The sequence below is a fragment of the Aquarana catesbeiana genome, linkage group LG02 (assembly GCF_042186555.1).
Source record: "Aquarana catesbeiana isolate 2022-GZ linkage group LG02, ASM4218655v1, whole genome shotgun sequence".
Lineage (NCBI taxonomy): Eukaryota > Metazoa > Chordata > Amphibia > Anura > Ranidae > Aquarana > Aquarana catesbeiana.
Window position 1 is genome coordinate 170,198,203 of NC_133325.1, and position 6,849 is coordinate 170,205,051.

Below are 6,849 nucleotides of genomic sequence, written 5' to 3' on the forward strand. Positions count from 1 at the left end.
GCGTGCGATGTTGTACCCAAACAAAATTTACGTCCTTTTTTCCCCACAAATAGAGCTTTCTTTTTGTGGCATTTGATCGCCTCTGCGGTTTTTATTTTTTGCGCTATAAACAAAGAGCGACAATTTTGAAAAAAACACAATATTTTGTACTTTTTGCTATAATAAATATCCCCAATTTTTTTTTTAAAAAGCACATTTTTTCTCAGTTTAGGCGGATATGTATTCTTCTACATATTTTTAGTTAAAAAAAATCGCAATAAGCGTATATTGATTGGTTTGCGCAAATGTTATAGCGTCTAGAAAATAGGGGATATATTTATAGCATTTTTATTATTTTTTTTTTTACTAGTAATGGCGGCGATCTGCGTTTTTTATCATTACTGCGACATGGCGGACACACCAGACAAATTTAAAACATTTTTGGAACCATTGGCATTCATACAGCCATCAGTGCGATTAAAAATGCATTGATTACTGTAAAAATGTCACTGGCAGTGAAGGAGTTACCACTAGGGGGCGGTGAAGGGATTAACTATGTTCCCTGGGAGGTGATTCTAAATGAAGGGGGAGGGGACTAACTAGAGGAAGTCACGGATCGTGGTTCCTAGCTAATAAGAACTCACGATCTGTCACTCCTCTCAGAACAGAACAGGGAGGTGTGTGTTTACACACACTTGTCCCTGTTCTTTCTCTCCTGGTCACGATCGCTCGTGGCCGGCGGTCATCGCGACCGTCGGCCACAAGCATCGGCACCCCCGCTGTGCAGCTGGCGCGCACGCGCCTGCTATCCGGGCCCCGCGAGCCAATGTACAGCTACGTGGTTTCGCGCAGGGTAGCCAACCTGCCACAGTATAACTGTGGCGGCTGGTCTGGAAGCGGTTAAGTGGACTGACCTTTTAAGAAATTCTTAGTAAAAACCAGATTATTGTTAGATTAGATAGGGTCCAGTGTGTCTATGTGGCTCCTGTAAATGCAGCACAACTACACACTGGCAGACCTCTCACAGGAATAAAAGATGGTGTCTTCTTTAGAGAGACCTTAGGTCACTCCCAATGCTAAAGTCCCCCATTTAAACTGATATTAAAGTCAGACTTTTTTTATTTTAAATAACAAACATGTCATACTTATCTACTCTGTGCAGTGGTTTTGCATAGAGCAGCCCTGATCCTCTGCTTCTCAGGTCTCCAACCTGGCCCCTCCCTCCTGCTCAGTGCACCCATAGCAAGCAGCTTGCAATGAGGGCACCTGAGCAGGCTTGCTTCCGAGCTGCTGAACTGTGTGTCCATTCACACATGGAGCGAGGCTTGGCCCCACCCCCGCTTTCTCCTCATTGGCACACTGGCTGTGATTGCCTCAGCCAATGAGGAGGAAGAGGCCCGGGAGAGCCGCTGCTCTCGTGCACATCGCTGGATCGAGATGGGGTTCAAGTAAGTATTAGGGGGGCTGGGGGGGCTGTTGCACACAGAAGATTTTTACCTTTATGCATAAAATGCATAAAGGTAAAAAACCTTGATCTTTTACAACCACTTTAACCATCAGCCTATAAGCAGATTGAAGGCAGGGCGGTGGCTTTCATATAACGTTGTTCAGAACAGGATGCTCATGCACACCCCCAGTCCACGCAACACAGCGATCTGTGGTTCAGTGTGTCCTTTGGACACACCGCATTACTGATCACTGGAAAGAGCCTATGACGTAAGATTTTTACCATGTGATCGGCTGTGTCCACTCACAGCTGATCACAGAGTAAATAGTAAATGAGAGGCTTTCCTCAGTGGGTACATGCACACAGATAATCAGTGCAGTGATTATCAGTGCAGCCCCATCAGTGTTGCCTGCCAGTGCCCACCAGTGATGCCCACCAGTGCCAATCAGTGATGCCAATCAGTGTCCATCAGTGATGCCTGTCAGTGCCTCCTCATCAGTGCCGCCTATCAGTGCCCATCAGTGCTGCCTATCAATGCCTATCATTGCCCATCAGTACCACCTATCATTTCCCCTCAGTGCCGCCTATCGGTGCCCATAAGTGTTGATTATCAGTGCTGCCTATCAGTGCCCATCAGTGCTGAATTGAAGTGCTGCATATCAGTGTCCATCAGTGCCGCCTATCAGTGCCACCTCATCAGTGCCGCCTCATCAGTGTCCGTCAGTTATGCCTGATCAGTGCAGCCTATCAGTGCCTATCAGTTTAGCCTCATCAGTGCACATCCGTGGAGAAAAAATACTTATTTACAAAAATTTTATAACAGAAACTAACTTTTTTTCAAAATTTTCGGTCTTTTTTCATTTTATTTTCAAAAAATAAAAAACCCAATGATGATTAAATACCACCAAAAGAAAGCTCTATCTGTCTCAAAAAAATGATAAAAATTTGGTTTGGGTACAGTATTGCATGACCACGCAGATGTCCTTCAAAGTGTGACAGTGCTGAAAGCTGAAAATTGGCCTGAGCAGGAAAGGGGTGAAAGTGCCCTGTATTGAAGTGGTTAAAGATTGTTTGCCCTTTTTTGGATTCCCTCCAGTGCAAGAATATCCTTCTATCAATTGATGATTGCATACTCAAGACCTGGCAAAACCAGAGTTTTGTAAAGTGGTAGAATTATAGTTTTATCTCTTGAGTAAATGCCCTTTTTAATGAATGCTAATAGTCTGCTAGCCTTGCTTGGCTTTGCATGCTATTAGCTGATTCTGTGGTCTAGAAGGACCCCCTGATCCTTTTCCATCCTTGATTCCCTCAGAGGTTTTCCCCTAGTGAGTAACTTGCATTATTATTTTAACTCCTAAGTGCATTACTTTACATTTTTCAATATTAAAGTGAATGTACAGTCAGGTCCATAAATATTGGGACATCGACACAATTCTAATCTTTTTGGCTCTATACACCAACACAATAGATTTGAAATGAAACAAACAAGATGTGCTTTAACTGCAGACTTTCAGCTTTAATTTGAGGGTATTTACATCTAAATCAGGTGAACGGTGTAGGAATTACAACAGTTTGTATATGTGCCTCCCACTTTTTAAGGGACCAAGAGTAATGGGACAGATTAACAATCATCCATCAAACTTTCACTTTTTAATACTTGGTTGCAAATCCTTTGCAGTCAATTACAGCCTGAAGTCTGGAATGCATAGACATCACCAGACGCTGGGTTTCATCCCTGGTGATGCTCTGCCAGGCCTCTACTGCAACTGTCTTCAGTTCCTGCTTGTTCTTGGGCCATTTTCCCTTCAGTTTTATCTTCAGAAAGTGAAATGCATGCTCAATCGGATTTAGGTCAGGTGATTGACTTGGCCATTGCATAACATTCTACTTCTTTCTCTTAAAAAAGTCTTTGGTTGCTTTCGCAGTATGCTTCGGGTTATTGTCCATCTGCACTGTTAAGCGCCGTCTAATGAGTTCTGAAGCATTTTGCTGAATATGAGCAGATAATATTGCCCGAAAAACTTCAGAATTCATCCTGCTGCTTTTTTCAGCAGTCACATTATCAATAAATACAAGAGAATCAGTTCTACTGGCAGCCATACATGCCCACGCCATGACACTACCACCACCATGCTTCACTGATGAGGTGGTATGCTTTGGATCATGAGCAGTTCCTTTCCTTCTCCGTACTCTTCTCTTCCCATCACTCTGGTACAAGTTGATCTTGGTCTCATCTGTCAATAGGATGTTGTTCCAGAACTGTGAAGGCTTTTTTAGATGTTGTTTGGCAAAATATAATCTGGCTTTCCTGTTTTTGAGGCTCACCAATGGTTTACATCTTGTGGTGAACTATCTGTATTCACTCTAGTGAAGTCTTCTCTTGATTGTTGACTTTGACACACATACACCTACCTCCTGGAGAGTGTTCTTGATCTGGCCAACTGTTGTGAAGGATGTTTTCTTCACCAGGGAAAGAATTCTTCGGTCATCCACCACAGTTGTCTTCCATGGTCTTCTGGGTTTTTTGGTGTTGCTGAGCTCACCGGTGCGTTCTTTCTTCTTAAGGATGTTACAAACAGTTGATTTGGCCACACCTAATGTTTTTGCTATCTCTCTGAAGTGTTTGTTTTGTTTTTTCAGCCTAAGGATGGCTTGCTTCACTGATAGTGACAGCTCTTTGGATCTCATATTGAGAGTTGACAGCAACAGATTCTAAATGCAAATAGCACACTTGAAATGAACTCTGGACCTTTTATCTGCTCCTTGTAAATGGGATAATGAGGGAATAACACACAACTGGCCATGGAACAGCTGAGCAGCCAATTGTCCCATTACTTTTGGTCCTTTAAAAAGTGGAAAGGCACATATACAAACTGTTGTAATTTCTACACCGTTCACCTAATTTGGATGTAAATACCCTCAAATTAAAGCTGAAAGTCTGCAGTTAAAGCACATCTTGTTCGTTTCATTTCAAATCCATTGTAGTGGTGTATAGAGCCAAAAAGATTAGAATTGTGTCTAAGTCTCAATATTTATGGACCTGACTGTAAATGATATATGCTAAGCTCACAACCCAGCCTGTGAGAACAGGGAGAAGGGAGAGAGCTTCTACAGACAGGCACAGCGCTGGATCAAGTAAAGACTGAAGGAGTTAGGGAGTATACTGCTACCTAAACGTAATTTGCCTTAATGCAAGATAGGCATTGAGGTAAAAAATGTTTATTATTTAGAACCACTTTAAACTTCATTTTGTTAAGGTCATCTGGTAAAGTTGTTATATCCTGTTGTGACGTTATTGAGCTGCTTAGCTTTCTATTATCAGCAAACACTGAGACTGAACAATTTATTTCCAACCAACATATCGTTTATGAACAAGTTAAACAGAATTGGTCCCAAGTGAAGGGTTAGTGTGTGGGTGTGGCGCTGTCCTAATTCATAGAATACTCGGTAGATCGTGTGTAGCCAAATCCCATATGTAAAGTATAGACCAAAATTGCAAATAAAAAATTCAACGAAAATAAAACCAAACATAAAACAGCAAAGTGACCCCCTTTGGAGTGTGTAGGTGTAACGTTGTCCTAGTGGAGAAAAAAGTGGAGAAAATGGAAAAAAATGGAAACAATGGAAGAAATCGCATAAAGGACTGCTGCCTCCACAGATGTGATTTCCACCAAGGTGGAAAAAACAGAAGGTAAGTGAAGGGTTAGTGTGTGGGTGTGGCACTGTCCTAATTCATAGAAATACTTGGTAAATCGTGTGTAGCCAAATCCCATATGTAAAGTCGCATATAAAGTATAGACCAAAATTGTAAATAAAAAATTCAACGAAAATAAAACCAAACATAAAACAGCAAAGTGACCCCCTTTGGAGTGTGTAGGTGTAACATTGTCCTAGTTTAAAAAATACTTTATAAGTCGTGTGTAGCCAAATCCCACATGTAAAGTCGCATGTAAATTATAAACAAAATATAAACAAAATCGCATATAGCAAATTAAACGGCTAGGTTGGCCCCCTTTGAATTGGGGGAGGGGGAAGGGGAACAGGGGATGAAATAAAAAAATGACTTTAGCCAAAACTATTCCATCCGCATAAAAACCCCATATAGTGATTGATTTCAAAGTCTTTGACAAACATACTTTGCTGAATAATTACATAGGTTAAATCGTGACTAGTGCTCAGTGCAACTTAAGTGAAAAACTTGACATCTTTGTAAAACAAGGCAGGTATTTGTATTAATCTTGGTGACCAGGTGCTCGTGTCTTGCGATCATGCGGACACTCACCAGCTTCTTTAACCCCTGCGGGGGTAATGCGCAGTTACAGTGTATGCCACTGTGCGGCAATCCACAGGCTGTTTCTGGGTCACGGTGACGTTTTAGGCAGCTTCTTTAACCCCTGCGGGGTAATGCGCAGTCACAGTGTATGCCACTGTGCGGCAATCCACAGGCTGTTTCTGGGTCACGGTGACGTTTTAGGCATAAGAGAAGAAAGAGCAGATTCCATAGCGTAAAACCATAAAACACTCTTTATTGAATGCAGATGACAGAATGGTACTCACATTTAAGCAGTTTATAATAGGCAACCAAATGTCATCAAAACAGGAGAGCGTCAGATTTAAGTTGGTGATCCTCTGGGAGATGATGCAAAAGCGTCAAAATAGGCCACGCCCTACGCGTTTCATCATAGGGACGTCAACTGGAGCGTGCCCCTATGATGACGTCCCTGTGATGAAACGCGTAGGGCGTGGCCTATTTTGATGCTTTTGCATCATCTCCCAGAGGATTACAATTTTGGTCTATACTTTATATGCGACTTTACATATGGGATTTGGCTACACACGATTTACCAAGTATTTCTATGAATTAGGACAGTGCCACACCCACACACTAACCCTTGACTTACCTTCTGTTTTTTCCACCTTGGTGGAAATCACATCTGTGGAGGCAGCAGTCCTTTATGCGATTTCTTCCATTGTTTCCATTTTTTTAATTTTCTCCACTTTTTTCTCCACTAGGACAACGTTACACCTATACACTCCAAAGGGGGTTACTTTGCTGTTTTATGTTTGGTTTTATTTTCGTTGAATTTTTTATTTGCAATTTTGGTCTATACTTTATATGCGACTTTACATATGGGATTTGGCTACACACGATCTACCAAGTATTCTATGAATTAGGACAGCGCCACACCCACACACTAACCCTTCACTTAGAATTGGTCCCAAGACAGAGCTCTGGGGTACCCTGTTGACAACTGTGGAACATTCAGAAAATACGCCATTAATCACCACCTTCTGGACGCGCTCCAGCAACCAGTTTTCTATCAAGGTACATACAATATCATCAATGCCAAAAGCCAAAACCAATACCTTGTTTAGTAAATTAAGCATGTATGGAGTACTTCTATCAAATGTCCCAGCAAAAT